The following is a 22,247-nucleotide window of genomic DNA, read 5'->3' on the forward strand; positions in this document are numbered from 1 at the left end:
TAGAATAAGCTCCTCTGGTTCAAAGAAAGCAAAGCCAAGCAAACTGTCAGTGTCATGGAGAAGGGACCTGTCAAACCCAAGAAACCAAACCAACATCATGTACAGCAGTTCTCTGCTCAGTTGGCAAGATTTAGACCAGAGGCCTGTATCAAAAAGTTGTTTGCTCCCTACAGAAGGTGTATTTCTCAGTTCAGCTATTTTTCTATCTAAACTCTTTATTGCTGTCTGAGTTCTTGGGTCTTTCTTTATTTCAGTGGTGGTAACAATTGTCTTGAACTGAGGTTTCATGTTCAGACGTGGCACTACTTGTTCAGTTATTATCATAGACTTTATTGGGATTGTAATGGCCTATACAATGCATGGTTGCTAATGGCAGGTTTAGTTTCACTTACAAATATTAGGAGGGTTTGTAATTTTAAATTACTTAAATCCACAAGGGGCTATCTTAAATCAATTCTTATATTTGGTGATGGAGCCCTGAAATTATTTGTTTTGAATTTTATTTACAAGGCTCAAATCAAATAGCTGAAGTTTTCAGAAAATAATTTTACTTGCTCTTGATGCTACCTTTTTTTCTGGGACTCTCTCCAATCTTTTTGAGGCTTTAAATATAATTGGCTGACATAATATTAGGAAAAGGAGTACATCAAGGCTGTATATTGTCACCCTCCTTATTTAACTTATATGCAGAGTACATCATGAGAAATGCTGGGCTGGATGAAGCACAAGCAGGAATCAAGATTGCTGGGAGAAATATTAATCACCTCAGATATGCAGATGACACCACCCTTATGGCAGAAAGTGAAGAGGAACTAAAGAGCCTCTTGATGAAAGTGAAAGAGGAGAGTGAAAAAGTTGGCTTAAAGCTCAACATTCAGAAAACTAAGATCATGGCATCCAGTTCCATCACTTCATGGCAAATAGATGGGGAAACAGTGGCTGACTTTATTTTTTGGGGCTCCAAAATCACTGCAGACGGTGATTGCAGCCATGAGATTAAAAGATGCTACTCCTTGGAAGGAAAGCTATGACCAACCTAGATAGCATATTAAAAAGCGGAGACATTACTTGGTCAACAAAGGTCCATCTAGTCAAGGCTATGGTTTTTCCAGTAGTCATGTATGGTTGTGAGAGTTGGACTATAAAGAAAGCTGAGTGCCGAAGAATTGATTCTTTTGAACTGTGGTGTTGGAGAAGACTCTTGCGAGTCCCTTGGACTGCAAGGAGATCCAACCAGTCCATCCTAAAGGAGGTCAGTCCTGGGTGTTCATTGGAAAGATTGATGTTGAAGCTGAAGCTCCAATACTTTGGCCACCTGATGCGAAGAACTGACTCATTTGAAAAGACCCCGATGCTGGGAAAGATTGAGGGCAGGAGGAAAAGGGGACAACAGAGGATGAGATGGTTGGATGGCATCACCAACTCAATGGACATGAGTTTGGGTGAACTCCAGGAGTTGGTGATGGACAGGGAGGCCTGGTGTGCTGCGGTTCATGGAGTCGCAAAGAGTCAGACATGACTGAGCGACTGAACTGACTGACATAATATTTAAACAACTTCCAAATCAACATGGGTCATTACCAGAAAATACATCATTTCTTGTAAATTTCACATCTGTGTAGGGTTCTTCTCTATTAAAGTCATGTAATTTAATCCTAAAAGATCTGAATAGTGCATTTATTCACAGTATTCTGTATATTTTCCAGAAAAAGAGTCATCAGGTAAAAAGGTACCCCCTCTCCCCTTCAGTGTTGTAGCCCATTATGAAGAAATACAGAACATCTTTCTCTTGAGAAAAGTTGAGTATAACTATTTTACTGGCAGCAGAAAGAAGGAAAATATTAGTTTAAATTGGGTCAAGAGCATAAATTTTCTACTGGCCGAAAGTCATACCAAAAAAAAAAAAAAAAGTCATATTGAAATGAAACAAAATTGTAGGGAGAAAACAAAGCTAAAATATCCTTTGAAATATGCAGGTCATTCTTGTCAAAGAGGGAAAAATCACATGTAGGAGATTTGTAATCTTACAAATTGTTTGATTTTTCCCAAGGCCTCAGAAAGGGAGAGAGTGCCTAGATGTGGTCTCCAGAGTGAGAGGTCCAGAAATTAAATTTTGTTCATGTACACAAAATTGCACAGATTTAGAGATTTTTATCTTCTGCTAATCACATATAAGAGTTAATATAAACTAAAATGTACATTTATAATTGTTGATGCATTTTTCCGGTGACCACAGATTTGGTCTTTTCTACCCAAGATTCTTCATCCCTTACATGAAGATATCTAGGAGACTGTAGTTCATTTGGCAAATATGAAGTCAAACCACAGAGAGAAGGATAGTTTTCAGGGATATTTCACTCACAATTATCTGATTTATCCAACAACATAGAATACCTCTTGAGTAAACAGAATATTCTTCCCTGTTTGACTCAAGGTGATTCTTCTCTGAACAGTGCTAAATATATACTGCCAACTTTTGATCTTTGGATCATTACTCTGCAAGATCACACACTTTGGGTGAATATGCACCTTTTTCAGATTTGTTACAAAGCAAAAAATTCAGAGTCTCAATCCCTGAGAAGCTTACGGAGAACTTAGGTAAGTAATTCGACTTACTACCAGAGCATACAGTAAATACAGTTTCATCAGGACCAGCCAGAAACATGGTGTACCCTGAGAAAGCTAAGTTAGATATTTGGTTAGATATTTGGTTCCCATTCAAATTGATGTTCTCTAAGTATGTGTTGCACTTTTCTTTTGGAGCATGACTACAATTTTCTCACAGACCCCCACACCACAAGCACACTGCAGGGAAGGACAAAGAGGGACACCTTCTGGCAGAGGTTACCCTCTCCTGTGCTGTCCTAAGCAGCTCAGCTCTGGCAAAGAGAAGTGAGTGAAAGTTGCTCAGTTGTGTCCAACTCTTTGCGACCCCATGGACAAACCTTACTAGCAAAACAAAAACATGGAAACTAACCAAACTCATCCTCTTTGAAAGGCAGTTTGCTGCTGCTGCTGCCAAGTCACTTCAGCCGTGTCCAACTCTGTGCGACCCCATAGACGGCAGCCCACCAGGCTCCCCCATCCCTGGGATTCTCCAGGCAAGAACACTGGAGTGGGTTGCCATTTCCTTCTCCAGTGCATGAAAGTGAAAAGTGAAAGGGAAGTCGCTCAGTCGTGTCTGAGTCCTAGCGACCCCATGGACTGCAGCCTACCAGGCTCCTCCGTCCATGGGATTTTCCAGGCAAGAGTACTGGAGTGGGGTGCCATTGCCTTCTCCGGCAAAGGCAGTTCAGAAACACTTTATTGCTATTCAAGCATATTCTTGGGTCTTCTCACCCTCTAATTCCTAGAAACTTGTTGCAGTCATCCTAAGTGCCAATGGTATTGATAAACACTATCTTCTCTTCCAGCAATATTCCTGTGTGAATGTGCTCAGTCATGTCTAACTCTTTGCAACCCCATGGACTGTATGTAGCCCACCAGGCTCCTCTGTCCATGGGATTTCTCAGGCAAGAATACTAGGGTGGGTTGCCATTTCCTTCTCCAGGGGATCTTCCCAATCCAGGGATTGAACCCTTGTCTCTTGTGTCTCCTGCACTGCAGGTGGATTCTTTACTGCTGAGTCACCAAGGAAGCCCTGCAGTGTTCCTAACTGTAAATCTTTTTGAAGACTAGTGCCCTGGACCACTGCCTGGCTGGTTCTTCTCTAATCCACTTCAGGCCATGGTCATGTTTTAGACCTGGGGCTATGGGATGGAAGTGAAAAAGACAGACATAGAGATCAGACTGAGGGATCAAAGAAGGCATTCTAGAGGAGAGGCTCACACATGAGTCGAAGTTTAAAGGTTAGGTGGAGGCTCACACATGAGTCAAAGTTTAAAGGTTAGGTGACAGCTGACATAGGTGAATTGGTGAGCAGAGGGAACAACATGGTGCAGAGTGCTGGATGTATCACTCAACTTGCCTGGAAGAAAATGTGTATGTATGGGTTTGTGAAGATGAAGCTAGAAAATCAGGCATGATCCATGAGTTTTCATGTGTCTGAAAGCTAAGAGGTATCACTTATGGTAACGTAAGTTTACTTGCCATAAACTTACAGTAAGTAGAATACCATAATCAACACTTGATTTAGAAAGATCGGGCTGGCAATTGTGTAGGGTGGATGGAAGGGATTAGACTCACAGACCTAAGACTCACTAGGAGGCCTGAGTATGGACTTCAGTGGTGGAACCTAAAGGAGTGAGCAGTTTCCAGAAATACTTAGGACACTGCTTTATAGGATTTGATGACAGATTAAAGGAGGGAGCATGGAGAAGGATTAGGGTTTATAAGCTAGTTGGATGGTTTTACTATTTACAGAAATCAAGAATATAGAAAGCTGTGCAGAATTGGTGATGAATAGAGTGGAGAGGAGTTGGTGATTGTTTTTCTCATCTCACTGGACATTTAATTTTCACTCTAATATTCCATCACATCTTAGTCTCCAAACCCTCATTAAAGAAGAGAAAGTAAACAGACTCACTAATGGAAGCATGTGGAGGTTTGAAGTTTACCTCCAAACAAGTGCATCTCTATTTCTCCCCTAACTCCCAAACCTGTCTTGCTCTTCTTTCCTCCTGTCTTTTCTTATCATGTTCTACTAAAAACATTCCTAAATCCTACCCATCTGTTTGTTAGCATTTTCAATTTGCAAATCAGAATTTATTTCATTTAAATTATCCCCTGAGCAACCACCATTCTTGTTCATTTTAGCCTTAGCATTTATATGTTCTTCTGTAGTTAACTCGCTAAAATACTATCTTGCTTTATTATAAACATTTATCATTTAAAATTTTAATTATAAATTTCTTTACAAGTTTAAATTCTTTGATATCTGACAAAATATCAGTACATTACTGTCTAAAGGATGAAGTCTTTGTTAATTGAATTCTTGGTATACTTCATTCACCTCATTCTGATAATGGACAATAAAACAGATACCACAATAAACGATTGAATTCTAAGCTTGTTGGGCAGCCTTTTTCATGTAATGTAACATTTTGTCTTGTAGTCATTTTCTAAGGTGCATAGTATTATAGGATATTTCAGTTTCTTTGTGGGTACCATTTTTAAAAATCTCTAATTTTATTTTATTATTATTATTTTTGGTGGCGCCATGCGGCATGCAGGATCTTAGCTCCCAGAGCAGGGATCAAACTCGTGCCCTGGCACTGGAAGTGCTGAGTCCTAACCACTGGACCACCAGGGAAGTCCCTGTGGGTACCATTTTTGTTTAATATTTACTCACAAAATTTTTGTTTGTTTTCTAGGGTCGAGTGTCACAGGAAATGGTTTCCCTTTAAAAGGAGTTATCTTAGTGCTTTGGTTATCACAAAAGATGACAGAAATCTGATAGATGGCTGAAAGAGTCCCATGAAATTTGTACTGTCAATGGATATGGAACAGGGCTGTGTCCCCACTTCCCCATGTCTTAGTGCTGCCTATGCCCACATGTCGTGATCTCCACTTCCAATAGTAAGAGAACTAGGCATTAGACATTTGTTTAACTCTTAGGGTACTTAAGCTTACATTTAAAAGATACTCTTATTAGAGTATCAGTGAGTACTTTTCTTATCTGTACGGGTGTCTCTTTTTTAATCTATTTCTTAATCTCTTAATCTTAAAATTGGTCTTTATTTGTTACAGCGATCTAATAAAATGATGTGTGTGAGAAGATTTTTTAAGGTATACATTATTCTTAGAGTGCCATTTTTTTAAAAAAGACATCAAAAAACAGGAACTTCCCTGGTGGTACAGGGTTTGGACTCTGAGCTTTCATTGCCATGGGCCAGGCTTCAATCCCTGGTCCAAGAACTAAGATCCCAGATGCTGTGTGGTGTGCTTAAAAAAACCAAAAACAACTCTTAGGGTGCTATTACTGACACTGTCTTAAATTTTGAGATAACTAAGAAAAATACTGATTTTTTTTCAGTAGTAGTTTTCTTTCCTGAGAATGATTTAATATATTCATGAAGAATCCCTGCAATCCTTTTAGGCTGATTTCTGAAATGAATACCAGTTTTTGACACTGAAATAGAATGGGAAAAGATGATCTTAATGCACACTTTTGTTTCAAACTATGTTTGTTTGTTTTTTTTTTTTGGTCCCAAATGTGTCTCATAATGTCAGTGATGTGGAATGACCTGGACATTATATCCAGAAATTGTTTCAATAAATCTTTGGTTTGATTTAGCACTGATTAAAGACTTAAAAGATGCTTGCTCCTTGGAAGAAAAGCTATGACAAACCTAGACAGCATATTAAGAAGCAGAGACATTACTTTGCCGACAAAGGTCCATCTAGTCAAAGCTACCGTTTTTCCAGTAGTCATGTCTGGATGTGAGAGTTGGACCATAACAAAAGCTGAGCACCAAAGAATTGATGCTTTTGAATTGTGGTGTTGGAGAAGACTCTTGAGAGTCCCTTGGTCTGCAAGGAGATCAAACCAGTCCATCCTAAAGGAAATCAGTCCTGAATATTCATTGGAAGGACTGATGTTGAAGCTGAAACTCCATTACTTTGGCCACCTGATGCAAAGAGCTGACTCATTGGAAAAGACCCTGATGCTGGGAAAGATTGAAGGCAGGAGGAGAAGGGACAACAGAGGATGAGATGGTTGGAGGCCATCATCCACTCAATGGACATGAGTTTGAGCAAGCTCTGGGAGTTGGTGATGGACAGGGAAGCCTGGTGTACAGAAGCCCATGGGGTTGCAAAGAGTCAGACATGACTGAGCAACTTAACTGAATTGAACATCTCAAATGGGCTTCCCAGGTGGCTTAGTGGTAAAGAATCCACCTGCCAATGCAGGAGATGCAGGAGACATGGGTTCAGTCTCTGGGTTGGGAAGATCCCCTGGAGAATGAAATGACAACTCACTCTAGTATTTTTGCCTGGAAAATCCCATGGACAGAGGAGCCTGATGGGCTAGAGTCCAGGGGGTTGCAAAGAGTTGGACACAATTGAGCAACAGAAAAACATGCATCTTCTCAGCTTCCTTTTTGTCAAGAGTAAAAGAACTGAAAGAAAAAAAAAACTGCAAGAGGATGTGGAGAAGTGCTTTACCAATGCTATGGAGGGGGATTTATTAATTATAATGATTTGATTCATCTCTTTTCTCTCCTTCACTGGGGAAAGAGAGATCTCCTGGTGGTACAATCAGAATGATACATTTCGCTATTTCTTTGCAAAGCCAAAATGATCTATTAAAAGCCAAGGTATGTTGCATCAAGTCCAGAATTAACTTCGCTTACAAAAAAGGGTATTCACGATCAATAGAATCATAGGCTTTTGATGAGAGCATTATGTTAATCATTAGAACTATCACCTCCATTTTCTTGTGTGGCTGGTAAGCTCTAATTCCATAATTTAAAGGTTTACTTGCATCTTACCATCTTTATAATATCCCAGAGGTGGAAAACCTTTCCATATGCTCTATAGAGGCAGTTCTGGAACTAGATCACCTGTATCCAGGCCCTGGTTCCAACGCCAGCTATAAGATCCTGGGAAAGTTACTCTATATTCCTACGCCTTGGCTTCTCATCTGGAACATATGGATTAAATACCTGCCTGGTTGGGTTGTGAGAACAATACACGCCAGTCTTACAAAAGTGAAAAGTTGCTCAGTCATGTCCGACTCTTTGCAACCCCATGGACTATACAGTCCATGGAATTCTCCAGGCCAGAATACTGGAGTGAGTAGCCTTTCCCTTCTCCAGGGATCTCTCCAATGTTTAAGTAGAAGCTTTTATTTAGGTGGGGGGTAAAATGACAATTTGTCATTTGCAAGTCTGGGCCAAAACAGTAGACTCTCACTTTCCTTTTCACCAACTAAAATTAGTTTTTGGCAACGAGATTCAGGGTTATTGACTCTGAAGCTGCTGGCAGTTTAAGTTTTTAATCTATCCAAATTCTTACAGTTCAGAGAACAGGAAAACCCAGTTTCTCCTCATAAACTTAATCCAATGTGAACACAAACTTTCAAGGTTCGTTCAGGGATGTTAATTATTTTTGTGTTCAGTTTTTCCGTGATGAGGCCCTTCTTGAATGTCAGTGAGCAGGATTAAACCCCAGGAGCATGTGAGGCCACCCTAAAACGCCTCATTGTCTTTCAGCCTTTCTGGGTCACTCAGTATTTGATTATCCAGACTAACTGTGGGCAATGAAAGCGTGAATAATCAAATTGTACAGACAAGCATTTGTACTTTATTTTGGCTGTCGACTTCATCCTTCTTCTCAAAACTTTTTTTCCAAAAGAGCTAAGAAGGAAAGTAGAAGCTTTGTTTCCTGTCTTCGCTCTACTTCCTCTGCCCTTTCAAAGAAAAACTGACAAATGACAAGTTGTCTTCCTCCCAAGAGTCCCCTTCCTTCTGCCGTAAAGAACTGGTATCAACAATGTATCTAGGTAGTCGTTCCCTGAGAAGGTGAACTTGCCTGTTTCTAGAACTTTCTGGTATAAAAAAGGAAGACAGAACTTGAGCCTGAACTCGGCTTCTGGCTTTTTCTTGATCATTTTCCAACAATCTTAAAGGCTATTTTCTTTTTTCCATTACAGGATTTTTGGCACCTCAGAAGTAATAATGGAAATAAACATTTAACAGATGGTCCCAGCAGCTTCCCTGACATACATGCATAGCACAAAAGGGAAGCATGTATAATAGAGTTGATTAGATCTTATTTTAATTTATTTTATTTCTTATAGGATATTCTCCTGGTCACATTTTTCACTTTTTTTGGATATGCCTTTTATTACTGTGGTCCCTTACACACAATTTCTGAATTGTTTCTCAAGGTCAAGACCCTGTACCTCCCTCAGCCGCCTTCTGCACCACAGAGAAATGTCTACCTTAGCGTCAGCACAAATGGCTTCCCCCAGCAACTCTGCAGAGGTTCTGCAGGAAAACTTAGGAAGTGTTCCCTAAACTGTATTTGGTTCTCTTATGAAACCAGGGGTCACAGGGTGGAAGTAAGCCAAGGAAATATTAGCAACAAGGGGAAGAAAGCAAAGAATTGAAAGAATATATTAAGTGTTTTCCACTGATAAGCGGCGGGGTTGGGGGGACACCCCTAAGGTAAAAATGTCAGCCTCAGGGTTAGAGGGATGGCAAATAGTTCTGGTGAAGCCATCTGTGTTTTCATATTCACACAAAACTCTGTGAGGCCCTTTCCTGAAAGTTGGGGAGAGATCACTAATCTGTTTAATGAGCAGAGCAGAAGCAGGGGTCTTGAGGGGCTGAGAACAAACCCAGCTCACTTTTCTGCTTAAAGATCTGTCCTGGCAACCCTCTGAGTGAAATGAAGTCGCTCAGTCGTGTCCAGCTTTTTGTGACCCACGGACTGTAGCCTGCCAGGCTCCTCCATCCATGGGATTTTCCAGGCAAGAGTACTGGAGCGGGTTGCCATTTCCTTCTCCAGAGGATCTCCCCGACCCAGGGATTGAACCCAGTCTCCCGCATTGTAGGCAGACGCTTTACAGTCTGAGCCACCAGGGAAGTCCCTCTGAGAGGAGTCTGTAATTCACCGTTGCGACACCTAGTGGCTGGAAGCCATGTCTGCATCAGCAACATACACATTTATAAAATATTATTTTTGATTTTTTAAAACGGAAAAAACTTACCTTGAGCTGCAAGATCACAGTTTAACCACCGGAGAACAGAGAAAAAAGCCAGTTGTATTTAATCATTGACTTGAAAGTTACATGCCTTAGGATTCTTAGATAAGATGTGCAGAAGCAGGTAAACAGAAATACCAAATCCTTGGCAAGGCCCATTACATTATAATATCAGTCATAAAGGCTAGTGAAATAAGTGAGAAACTGTCCCCTTACTTTCACAACTTGATAAGAGGAAGGAAACAGAAAGTCAACCCAAATCAAACCTTCTCATCTGGAAAGTAAAGAGACAAGTGTGCTAAAGAAAGGCTAAGTTTTGTAGATCTTGATAGTGGTGACCTCGCTTGGGCCTTTCAGATTTTTCCTTCATCTCTCTTTGTTTAAGTGTTAAATATTCTTACATGTTATGGGATGATGTGCAATACTGACTGAACATTTCTAACTCCTCAGGAATACTCATCTAGTAAATACATTTAGACCGATCATAGGCTTAATACAGTACTGGAGAAAATGAAGAGGAATCCAATTTTCAATCAGGTGCGAATTTTCTATCATCTTCCACTCTCAATGGTAAAGGCAGTGGCTCATTCAGCGGAATGAGGTGATTGAGCGTTCATAGGACGATCACAACAATATCAATATTATCCTCCCTTTTTTACTGTGCCATAATTTATTAAACCCATTTTCTTTTGTTGGACACTTAGTATACATGTTTGGCCACACCGAGCAGCATGGGGGATCTTAGTTCCCTGACCAGGTTTGCACCCATGCCCGCTGTAGTAAAAGCACAAAGTGTTAGCCACAGGACTACTGCAGAAGTGCCCTAGTTTAAAATATTCTGACTATTGCAAATAACCCTTTAATAAGCTTCTTTGTGCATAATCCTTTGTACCCAGCACTGATACTTTGTTTTAAAAATTATAATGAAATATTTAAAACATATAAAATGCACAAATCATTTTTAAAAATACCCACGATTCTGCTTAAGAATTTGAACTTTACCAATATAGTTGGAGCCTCCATGCGTTCTTCTCCATCCTGTCTCCTTTCTTATCCCAGTGTAACCTTGTCTGGACATCAGTGTGTAGCACTCTTCCATATTCCTTTATGCTTTCCCTACATAGTGTGTATCTCTAAGCCACACATATATTAACTAGTTAATGTAACCTTCTCTGATTGCAAATTTAATACACTCTCATTGTGGAAAGGTTGGCAAGATAATGAGGTATAAACAGAAGTATAAATAAGAATTCAAGCAAAATTGTTGCCCTAAACACAACATTATAAATACCATTGTTAGTATTTTGATCCATTTTGCTCCTTTTATTACATACTTCACAAAATCAACTGGATTCAAAACAATTGCTTTAAAATGAATGGGGCTTCCCTGGTGGTCCAGTGGTTAAGACTGCTCTTCTACTACAGTGGGTACAGGTTCAATTCCTGGTTGGGGAACTAAGATTCTACTTGCCGTTCAGTGTGGCATAAATAAAAATAAAATAAAATAAAATTGATGTGGCTATTTCATTTACAAGGTGCTTTTGTTTCCCATGGGCTTCCCTTGTGACTCAGCTGGTAAAGAATCCGCCTGCAATGCTGGAGACCTGGGTTTGATCCCTGGGTTGGGAAGATCCCCTGGAGAAGGGAAAGGCTACCCACTCAGTATTCTGGCCTGGAGAATTCCGTGGACTGTATAGTCCATGGGGTTGCAAAGAGTCGGACATGACTGAGAAACTTTCACTTTTACTTTGCTTCCCATCTCACTCACTGACTTCCCTGTGAGGTCAGTGATGTATTTTTATCTCCATTTTTGAGATGAGGATCAGAGGTCCTGAGAGATGAGTCAGTATCTCAAGATCTCCCAGCTCTCAAGTGAAGGAATCAGGACTCATATCTGGATCTTTGGAGTCAGAGTCCAGTGGCTTTTCTGTTGAAATAGCCTAGGGTCACCACCATTCTCTCTCACTGAAGTCCCCAAAAGTAAGTGCTGGCCCTTCCTTCTCCTTCTGTCTCCTTGCCTTCTCATGACCTCTTTTCAATTTAATTGCCAGCTGGCATCTTTATTTTAAATCAATTTTGCCTGTGTGTACAAGTTGAGTGGGGAGAAGAAATACAGTGTCATTTACCTTAGAGGCCACATTTTTTTAAAAAATTATTTTTAAATGAAGAAAAATTGCTTTACAATATTGCGTTGGCTTCTGCCACACATCAACATGAATCAGCCATAGGCATTCGTAAGTCCTCTTCCTCTTCCGCTTCCCACCCCTCTAGGTTGTTACAGAGCCCTGGTTTGAGTCACACAGCAAATTAGAGGTGACATCTTTAAGAAATGGTCCATGGTTTTCAGCTGTTGCTGCTCTGACTCACCTTTCTTCCGAGCTAAGGCCTGTATCCTGAGTAGAGGCATGGCTTTAACTTGATGTTATCAGAAAGGTCCACGCTTCCAAAATGTGCTTAAACTGCTCCTGTGTGGTAGAATCTCTCTCCACGGACATGAGCTTCTGGGAGCAAATAAATTGGCAAACAAAGTCAGGGGAGGGGGAGGCAGCAATTTCCATTAAGATGACTCTAGATTTGGCCTAAGTTGGAATGTTAATTTTGTCAGAAGTTTCCACAGAAATACTGATGATCAAAACATAATCTTTTTTTTTTTTTTTTTGCTGTGTGGTGGTTTAGTCATTCAGTTGTGTCCAACTCTTGAAACTCCATGGACTAGACTGCCAGGCTCCTCTGTCCCTGAGATTCTCAAGGCAAGAATACTGGAGTGGGTTGCCATTTCCTTCTCCAGGGAATCTTCCCGATGCAGGAATCAAACCTGGATCTCCTGCATTGCAGGCAGAATCTTTACCGACTGAACTATATTCTTTTTGAGTGGTTAACAAAAGGACGCAGTGAAGCTCTTTTATGTATCTTTTCAGCTGCTCTTCTTTTTACTTTCATTGAGGATGTCTGCAAACATTATGATTCATCTGTCTATTCCTGCAGCACTGCCAACCTTCTTTATTATTAGAGATTCCAGCCACCAACTAGAGCATCTCTAGCATGGGAGGTGTGAGGAAGACTTTGGAAATTCTTAACTGTTTTCTGGTGGTCTCTGTTTTATTACATTGCTCATGCACAGAAGCTGAAGATGTTACATCTTCACCCACCATCATCATTATAACACAGTCAGACAGCACAGGGTAACTACCATATTCCTGGTGCTATCTTTAGAACTCCTTTGAGGTAACTGTTGTCTCCATTTTGCAGATGAGGAAACTGAGGCTCAGGGTGGTTAATCAAGTAGCCTGAGTTCACCTTGATAGTAAGAGACAGAATCAGATTTTGAATGCAGGTCTGTCTGAAATCAAAATCTGAGTTCTTTAAAGAGCGGTTTGCTTGTGGAACTTCTCTAGTAGTCCACTGGTTAAGACTCTGCAGTTCCAATGCAGGGTCTTGGGTTCAATCCCTGGTCAGGGAACTAAGATCCCGCATGCCACACATCACAGCCAAAAAAAAAAAAAAAAAAAGTGGTCCATTCATGGAGGGCTTCTGTCACTTACATACTATGTACTCTAAGTTATGCAGAGGTGACAACACCTGCCTGTTAGCCCAGGAGTTTCCAGTTCAATGGAAAGGAAAAAGACTCACACGGAAACAATTGCAGTGCAAACCCAGCATGTGAACTGCTATTAAGAAGGACTAGCAACACGTCGTGTGAGCCTAGGGGAAGATTAACTCATATTGAAGGAAAGATGAACTCATTTGGGGGAAATGAGGGATTAGAGGAGCGTCTTGAAAAGATACAACTTCATCAGGTGTCACTACAGAGTAGTTCCCATGAAGACAACATTACAAATGTAAGTCTAATGTTGTAAGAGTGTGTCACTGGGATTTGATAATTATTAAGTGGCTATGGCTAGCCCCTTGGTCTGTCCTATATCATTCAACTTTAAATACGGCAGGGATTGGTTCTCATCTTTGATCAAATCCTACCGTGATTAGAAATAAGAGAGCCGACTAAGGACGTCGAAGGCAGCCAGCAGGAAAGCTGGGTCTGGCAGGTTGGGGGAGGTGGGGGCACATGGCAGGGACTACTGAGGCTTATCGCACCCCAACTGCTCTGAGAAGCCCCTGCCCACTCCTTCCCCACAGCCAGGCTTCCATTGCTGGCTTCCCCTTTGTAACTTATTTTTCTATTTAAGAGGACACTTGATTGATGTTCATTTTATCCTGGTATCTGTAGAAAATATAAAAGAAAATGTATATAGTGTATACATTATACACTATGTATAGTATAATGTATAGTGAGAATGGAAGGATGTGCTGGCCAGTGTTGACATAAGGAGAGACGGAAAAGTCTTGGATGAATTGGATGTGTTTTACCATCTTGCCTAGAGAAGCCTGGTGTGAGTTATTTGTAGGGATGGAAGTGTCAGACCCTGTACCAATACCTAGCTGTCCCAGGGGAGTGCGCATCTCATATACAGAACCCTTTCATCGGCCTGGGCCTCTCTGCTTCAGAAGGTTAGGCGTCTGAAAGGCCTACCTGTCTGTCCAAGGAGAAACCAAGGTTCTAGAATGCTGCTGAGTTGAATCCAAAATGATACCAAGAAGAGAACTTAAGGTGACTCAGAGTCTAAAATTGTATTGTGCAATCAGCCAGGGTGCCAGGCTTCCAGGTAAGCTGGCTGGACTGGGAAAGACTAGGGTTGAGGAATGCTGGCCTCTACTCTCCACACACCCTCCAACAAAAGGCCAGAGTAAACCTCCACCAGAAATGGGCCCAGGCTGCTCTCATTTCCAAACAGATCATCAGCAGAAACACAGTGCTCATCTTCAACAAGGTCTACCAAGGAGACATAACACTGAAAGCCTCTGAGTACTGAAGGAACTGAAGAACTATCTGCTCCCCATGAACGCAGACTCACCACACTGAATCCATGGGACCATCTTCCCAGAAGGAGCTCCTCCAATTTTTGTGGTCCTAAGTCACAAAGCTTGGGTGGTGGCTGAACCTGAACTGAATAGTAGGCAGTTCACCGTGTTGGCACAGGAGACAGCGCCCCGGGGGTGTGAGGATGTAATGCAATGATTATGTCAAACGCCCCCCACCCACCACCCCCCGACCAGCAACATGTTTCTTTCAATGAGACAAGGGGGTCTCTTGGGTCTCCTGATGGGCTTGGCTGCCCAGATGCAAAATCTTTGAGCCCAAGAATGTCCGTCTTTCCTGGGGCACCACCTCCAGCCACCTGCTCCATGGTGACTGGGTGCCCCGGGAAGCTCACGGGTGCCTGAGCCTGTTTGTGACTGTGTGGTGGACACTGCCAGACACTCCCAGCTGAGGAAAATAAACCTGACCCCAGACACAGCACTGAGAGCCAGGTCAGGGCTCCTCATCCTCCAGCCGCCTTCCCTGTTGCAGGCGGCGCCTTCTCTGTACCTGGACTCTGGCAGAAGGAACACGGTCACTCCTAGCAGGAGCAGGCACCCTGTTTCTCCTTCTGTTCCTCGCTGTCAGGCTAGTCTCGTGTTTCCCATATGTTTCCAGCTTCACACAGGAAAGGAAAAAGCTTTGGGCAAGCTCTCCTTCGGCCTTTTTACTCTTTCCTCACATTCCCGTGAGGGTCCTTGGTGAAGGGACAAGAGAGGTAATTAAGCCAGTTTTTTTAATAGCTGTTCTGGAATCGTTCGAGGAAAACCTTGGGCTTTGCATGGCTGCTCCCCATCTGGGAAGTCTCAGGTCAGAGTCTCCTGAAGATTTTTCTCCTTCCATTTTTGTTTTCTATTTCCTTTTCTATTTTTTCGGCCTATTTCTCCTCTTCGTGGCGCCAACCCCTGCCCAATGCCCGCCCCCGAGGGCACTGTCCTGTTTTAGGAGGCAGGAATCTGTCTGCAGGCAAGGTCGGGGAGGTGACGGCACCTCCGGCAGGTGGTGGCACAGCGGTCCTGGCCTCATCTGTTACTAACTGTTGACACTTGGTCCAGAGGCACACGTTAGGAGCAGCGCTCACCTCCAGCAGGCTGCTCTCGGGCGTGGGCAGAGACGACAGGCAGTGACTCACAGCGCGGCGGGAGAGACCCAGTCACTGGGGCTGCAGGGAAGCAACGTGGAAGGACAGGCCAGGAAAGGAGGGCGTCTCTCTCCTCATACCCCAGGTCCCCACCACCCCCAACCTCCACCCCACCCCAGTCTCTCCCTGAAACAGGCTCACAATTCCCACCTCCTCATAGGCTCTGGCCCGTGGGAGATGTGTCTTTCTCTTTATTTATTTTGTTTCTTTGTCCTGTGAATTCCTCACAAATTTATTGTTTGTCTAAAAAGTACCTGTGGCAGATTCATTTTGATATATGGCAAAACCAATACAATATTGTAAAGTTAAAAACAAAAAAACAAAAAAACTGTCTGCTTTGGTCACTTCTTTGGTCCCACTTCTACGAGAGACTCCCATGTACAAGAATTAAAGTGACTTCTTTTTTCTTTGTTAACCTGTCTTGTGTCAATTTTGCTATGAGCCCAGACACGAGCACTCAAGGAGTGGAGGGGGAAATTTCCTCCTCCCTAGCAGATGCTTCAAAATGGAAGCTCACAGACTCTTAAGGGTTGCAAGGCCCATATGTAGGGTATCTTGCCCGATCACCCATCTGGTACAGGAATCCCCTCTTTAGCATCCTTGCCAGGAAGCACCCAGCCGTGGCCAAACATGACCAAGAATATGGAAATCAGGGTGCTTGTTGTCACTGTTGGGCACTCCAAAGACCAGACAATTTCTGTCTTCATTTTGAATCTGATTTGAAATGAGATGAAATTAGAGAAAAGGTCTTTACTTATGGTGATATTTTTGCCCTCCAAAAATAGGAGGCACTGAAAGAGACACAGTGCTTTAGGAAAGGGGGAGGCCCATATTTCTCTTGAAATTACACACAAAATCATGGAGTATGTGTCTATATGCTCTTTTACTGTTTTTCTGGGAATGGGAGCCAGAGGTTTTATGGGATTCTGTCAGGCCAAGAGTCCCACAAGGCTCTGTGCCATTTGTGAAGTGCTGAGTTGATTTTGTCGTATACCTGAGGAAGACAGACGGGCTCTTGCTCTGATCTCACACACCGATATCCCAGCCTGGCTGGCTTGTTGCAGGGGTGCCAGAGCCCAGAGACCGTGCAGCTACCTCACGGCCAGCCACGCAGAGACATGATGCCATTGGAGCCTTCGTTTCAGTTCATGCTCTCAGTTCTCAGGTGTGTCAGCCTCTCTGCCTTGACTTCACATCCGCAAGGCCCAGTTCTGGAAAAGGCGTGGGGAATATGGGTCACGTTTGCAGAGCTGGAGGGCGTCATGAGGATTTTCAGACAAAGGGGTACAGAGGTTCATGCGTTCCTAAGTTATAATCTGCACACCTGATCAGGAAAAGGAAATGACTGGGAGCCTCGTCACTCAGAGCATGTCTCTGCTTGTCCTCAACACACACACACACACACACACACACACACACACACAAAGGGACCCTTTTCTCTCCTGTTTTTAGCAGCAAGCCCTCTCTAGGGGTTATGTTGTCTCTATGTTGATTATTTTAAAAACATTCTGGTGCAATCTACCTCCTGAGAGTAGTGAGGAAATAGCTGAAGTGTCTTAATCAGGCATCCACATTCCAAAGGTGGTTAGTTAGCATCTGAAATGTACTAATTAGGGATTGACACTTCAGAGTGCAGGGAGTGACTTGGCATCAAATATTATTACTGACGTCTACACCACACAGAGTGTGTTCATGAGCAGAATGGATGTTAGGAGTAAAATTTTCAGTGGTGGAATGGATGGTATTTAAGTCATGCAAACTGGCAGTACACGGTTTCAAAGAAAAATAAACAAACTAAAGCCTCCCCATGTAAAATTTCTCCCTTTTTCCCTCTGTCCAGTGTGGATCCTTCAGGAGGTTACATAGCTAAGGGATTAAATCCAAAATATTTAATTCAGCAGCTTTGCATGGCTTGGCTGCAGCTTCAGACACACAGTCCCACCTACGAGGCTCACACGGGCAGCTTGTTTCCCTTCTTAAGACCTTCTCATATGCTGTTTTCTTGGTGGGAAGCTCTCTGCTACTTGGTGTGTGAACTTGCTTAAGGCACTTATATTTCTAAGCCTCCACTTTCTCATCTATAAGATGGGGGAGAAAAACCACTCTCTACAATATTACTAAGGATGAGATTACATCTATAAGAATTTCAGTTCAGTGCCTGGCATATGGAAAATGGGGTCACTATGGTTTTTTATTAGTTACCTAGCTAACTCCAACCTGATGAAAACTCATCTCAGGTGAGTTCTTTTCTAAGGGTTTTTCTGGTCACCCACCCATATAATCAAGATAACATATCTCTGCTCTAGGCTTTCACAAAGCCTGGTTGACCTCTGTGTGTATACATACCATACTTTATAGTAAATTTCTTTGTATGTGTCTATCTTTACCTAAAAACCATTAGCTCTGTTAGGGCTTTTTTTTTTAATGTCTTCAGTACCTGGTATCTAATAGATACTCAATAAATATTCAATCAACAAATGAACAAGGGCATGAGCTAATTAGAGATGTGTGACTCTCTGTAGAGACATCTGAGAGGGAGCTCTGAGGATTAGCATTCAGTGGTGGAACGGGAGTTATGTGGAAGGAAGAGGAGTGAACCAAGCTTGACTTGGACACTGTAGTAGAATTCAGCTCAATATATGGAAGTACTCCTGTGACTTGAAAAAATGGAAGGAGCTGCCTTAGTGGTAGTTCTTTTCAAAAGTGATTTCAACAGAGGCTAATAATAAGGCAAATTGAATTTACCTACGGGATAAAGATTTGCCTATAAGGTGCTGCCTAAAATTTATCTGACATTCTATGACAATTCCATGTGAGAAATAAAACATTTTTTTAAATTTTGTGAAACATTCCCAAATGAATATTTAGGCTTTATTGCATATTGATCCTATATCTTAATATCCTTAACTTTTCTCCTAAGTAGACTTTTTAGTTTTCAAATGATCTGTATCTCTGCTTGATCAGTTTGATTATTATAGACTTCCCAGGTGGCACTAGTGGTAAAGAACCCACTTGCCAATGAGGAGACATAGAGTTTAATCTTATTTTAATAAATGCGGGTTCAATCCCTGGGACAATGAAGATCCCCTGCAGGAAGACACGGCAACCCACTCCAGTGTTCTTGCCTGGAGAATCCCATGGACAGAGAAGCCTGGTGGGCTACAGTCTATAGGGTCACAAAGAGTCAGACATGACTGAAGAGACTTAGCACAGCAGCACATTATTATAGAATATAATGCTTATATATGTACTTATCCTGTATATAGCTAATATCAAAGCCAGTCTTATTGATAGGATGATATATTCTGTGAGACTTTTGCTCGATTTGGAGGAAAACCAGGTAGAATTGTAAATTATTTGTATTAAATTGTTGGGTTTTAGGTCCACTTACTGAAATACACGAGTGGCTGAAAGAGGCCATTTGGCTTTAAAACCAGAATGACTTTAAACCAACAAGGGCTTTAAAGTCAAAAATCAAGTAAATCTTGAGTTGAACTAAACCTCTAAATTCACAGTATTATTAAATGTCAAAATTTTTTTAATTTCCAGAAAATAGTCAAACTTCAAATAAATCCAAAGCCTGAGCTACTTTATCCAATTTGCAGTAACCAATCAATCCTTAAATGGGGAATATTCTCAAGCTATAGCTTGTGTACAAACTTCATGTAACCAGGAAATTCCCATGTTGCCTCTGGAGCAGGTCTTTCTTTAAAAGTTATCCACTAAGTAGACACTTTGTGAATAGGTTAAAAAAAAAATAGATCTAATCTAGCCATCTAGAATGAGCTTGTCTTTTTTATTGGCAACACTGGGGCTAAATATTTGTCAATTTTTTTCTGGGCTTTTTTGGAAAAGCAGAGACACTCATATCACTTTATGAAAGAACCAAATTACTTCAACTATTTATGTTTTGTGATTGTGCTCAGTCACTCAGTTGTGTCCGAGTCTTTTGGAACCTATGGACTGTAGCCCTCCAGGCTCTTCTGCTGTTGGGATTTCCCAGGTAAGAATACTGGAGTGGGTTGCCATTTCCTTTTCCAGGGAATCTTCCCAACCCAGGGATCGAAACTGTGTCTCCTGCATCTCTTGCATTGGCAGGTGGATTCTTTACCACTGAGCCACCTGGAAACCCATTTGTATCTTAGAAGCATTTGTTCTTCATTACTTTATACATTTTTCTCTGCATCCATTGGGCAAGTGTCTAGAATAGGATAAAAGCTATGCCTCTAAGACTAAGATGGTTCTTTTCACCACCAAGTAGAATAAAGACCACAGCAAGCAGCTAAAATGTGATGCTTCCTGTAAAATAGGTTTGAATAGATTTGAGAATTATCTGGCTCCCTATTTTGGTCAGACGAACAGAACATTGGTTATATATTGACTCTACTTGTGGTCATGTTGATGGGGTTTATTTACGTTTATTCTAAAGAATTTTCCTTGGTTTTAGCAAAATGAAAGTATGCTATGGACTTCCCTGGTGGCCCAGTGGTTAAGACTTCCTATGCAGGGGGCATGGGTTTGACCCCTTGTTGGGGAACTAAGATCCCAAATGCAGGGTGCAGCCAAAAAAACAAAAACAACTCACTGAAAACAAAAACAAAATGCAAATATGCTATCATTCCTTTGATGAATGTGACAACTGGTCATGCCTTTTAGGAAGACTAAACTTCCTGGCAAAAGCCCATGAATTACTAAGTGGCATCACAGCCACAGACAAAAATAAGTCATTACAAGTTTTCTGCAGGTATTTCATTATTTGAGAATATGCACCATACAGTGCGTTCACTGTATTTCTTAAAAGATTTCATGTTGTATAAAGCTGGCAAGTTAATAACAGTCTCAATCTCCTTGTACTGAGATTTCATTTTATTTTTATTTTCTAATATGCCATTTCAAGAATAAAGTGAAGAAAATGATAGCAAACATCTCAACCGCTGGATGGTGAAATTAATCTTATAAGGGTGCCTCACTCACAACTATATGTCATTCTGATTGTTTCATAGAATAATTTTAAGGAATCCCAAGGGATTGTCAGGCTCACAATGCTTTTAATCAAGGAAACAGTATGGACTTCAGAAAATTCCCACTGTATTTTATCAATTCTCTCCTTTTTGGCATTGGAAACACTTAGAATTTAATTTCTTGTTTAAAAGATTCCATGCTTATAAAGCAGGAGGAGGAGGAGAATTGCCAACAGTCAAAGTCTGGCTGAAAATTAACCTTAAAATCCTATAATTCTATGTGAGTCATAATGTTTTGTTTCTGAATTTATAACAACTTCCCTGGAGGTAATGTTTAAGAAGCTAGAATTTTCTTAGATTAAGCAATCTTGGGAGAATTCTAAAATACTGGCAGCTGTGAGAAAGTCAAGTCTCTCAATTACTTACCATGTCCCCTAAATACTGAAATCAAAATAGCCTTGAGCTTAAAGAAGATATTCAGAAACCGTGCCCCATAGGATTAACAGAGGCTGATGACTAGCAGAAATACTTGAGCCTGTTTTACAGAACAACAGATAAAGGAACAGCTTGTTAAAAACCCTTCTACTTGTAAACTCCCTTCATTGATTAAGCTTGCTTTAGTTCTTTCTCCTCCCCGCCCCCACCACTTGCATATCCTCAAAGCTTCACACAGTCTACCTAATGCATCCCAAGACTCCTTAACCACCCCTATAGGTAATACCTCTAACATATGGGTTTCTATGGTAACAAGAGCTTACATTGTTTTTTAGTAACCTGGATTCAGCTCTTATCCAGTGCAGGCTGGCTAAGACTGGTTAGAACCACCAACTTTAAAACAGGACATGTCAATAAATGACCTTCTGACATCAAAAGGCCAAAAACAGCATTGTCAGGTCACATTAAGGGCTTCCATTTTTGAATATGCATACCGTGAAGAAGCATGCAACACAAGTACACCTGCATGGAACACTGATGACCTCACCTTGTCCCTACCTCCAAGGACCTATCTCCACACCCAAGACCACCCTGCTTCTTTATCCCATATACCTCCAGCCCCTCACCTTCAGGGAGGCAGATCTGAGATTTGTTCTCCCATATCCTTGGTTGCCTTGTGAATAAACTCCTTCTCTGCTGCAAACCTCAGTATTTTCGTGTCTGGCTTGCTGTGCATCTAACAAATGAGTCTGGTTCAGTAATAGTTCTATATAACGCAACATTTGGGGAAAAAATATATCAGTGTATCTATAAACAGAGACATATGCAAAATGAATCAGCTCTGGGCATCATTCTATAAGGTATGATTTAAATACTCTGCCCATTCAGGACACTCTGAGAGTCATTACATATGCCCTCTAGGTCCTACCCCCAATTATTTACTGCTCCTCAAAAATACCTTCAGTTGAATTCTGGAACCTCACCCTACTGCTGAGAAGCCTCTGTGGTATTTCTCTGTCTTCTACTGCCATGTCCATGGGCTTCCCAGGTTGCTCTAGTGGTAAAGAACCTGGGTTCGATTCCTGGGTTGGGAAGATCCCCTGAAGGCGAGCATGGCAACCCACTGCGTTATTCTTCTCTGGA

At 41.6% G+C, this 22,247-nt stretch overlaps 1 protein-coding gene across 1 annotated transcript in view; it reads right to left on the reverse strand.

Moving 5' to 3' along the window:
• ENKUR (enkurin, TRPC channel interacting protein) overlaps positions 1-22,247 on the reverse strand; it is a 174,533-nt gene that overhangs the window by 45,498 nt on the left and 106,788 nt on the right. The gene's annotated exons all lie outside the window — the stretch shown is intronic.

This window comes from Bubalus kerabau, chromosome 13 (assembly GCF_029407905.1).
Source record: "Bubalus kerabau isolate K-KA32 ecotype Philippines breed swamp buffalo chromosome 13, PCC_UOA_SB_1v2, whole genome shotgun sequence".
Lineage (NCBI taxonomy): Eukaryota > Metazoa > Chordata > Mammalia > Artiodactyla > Bovidae > Bubalus > Bubalus kerabau.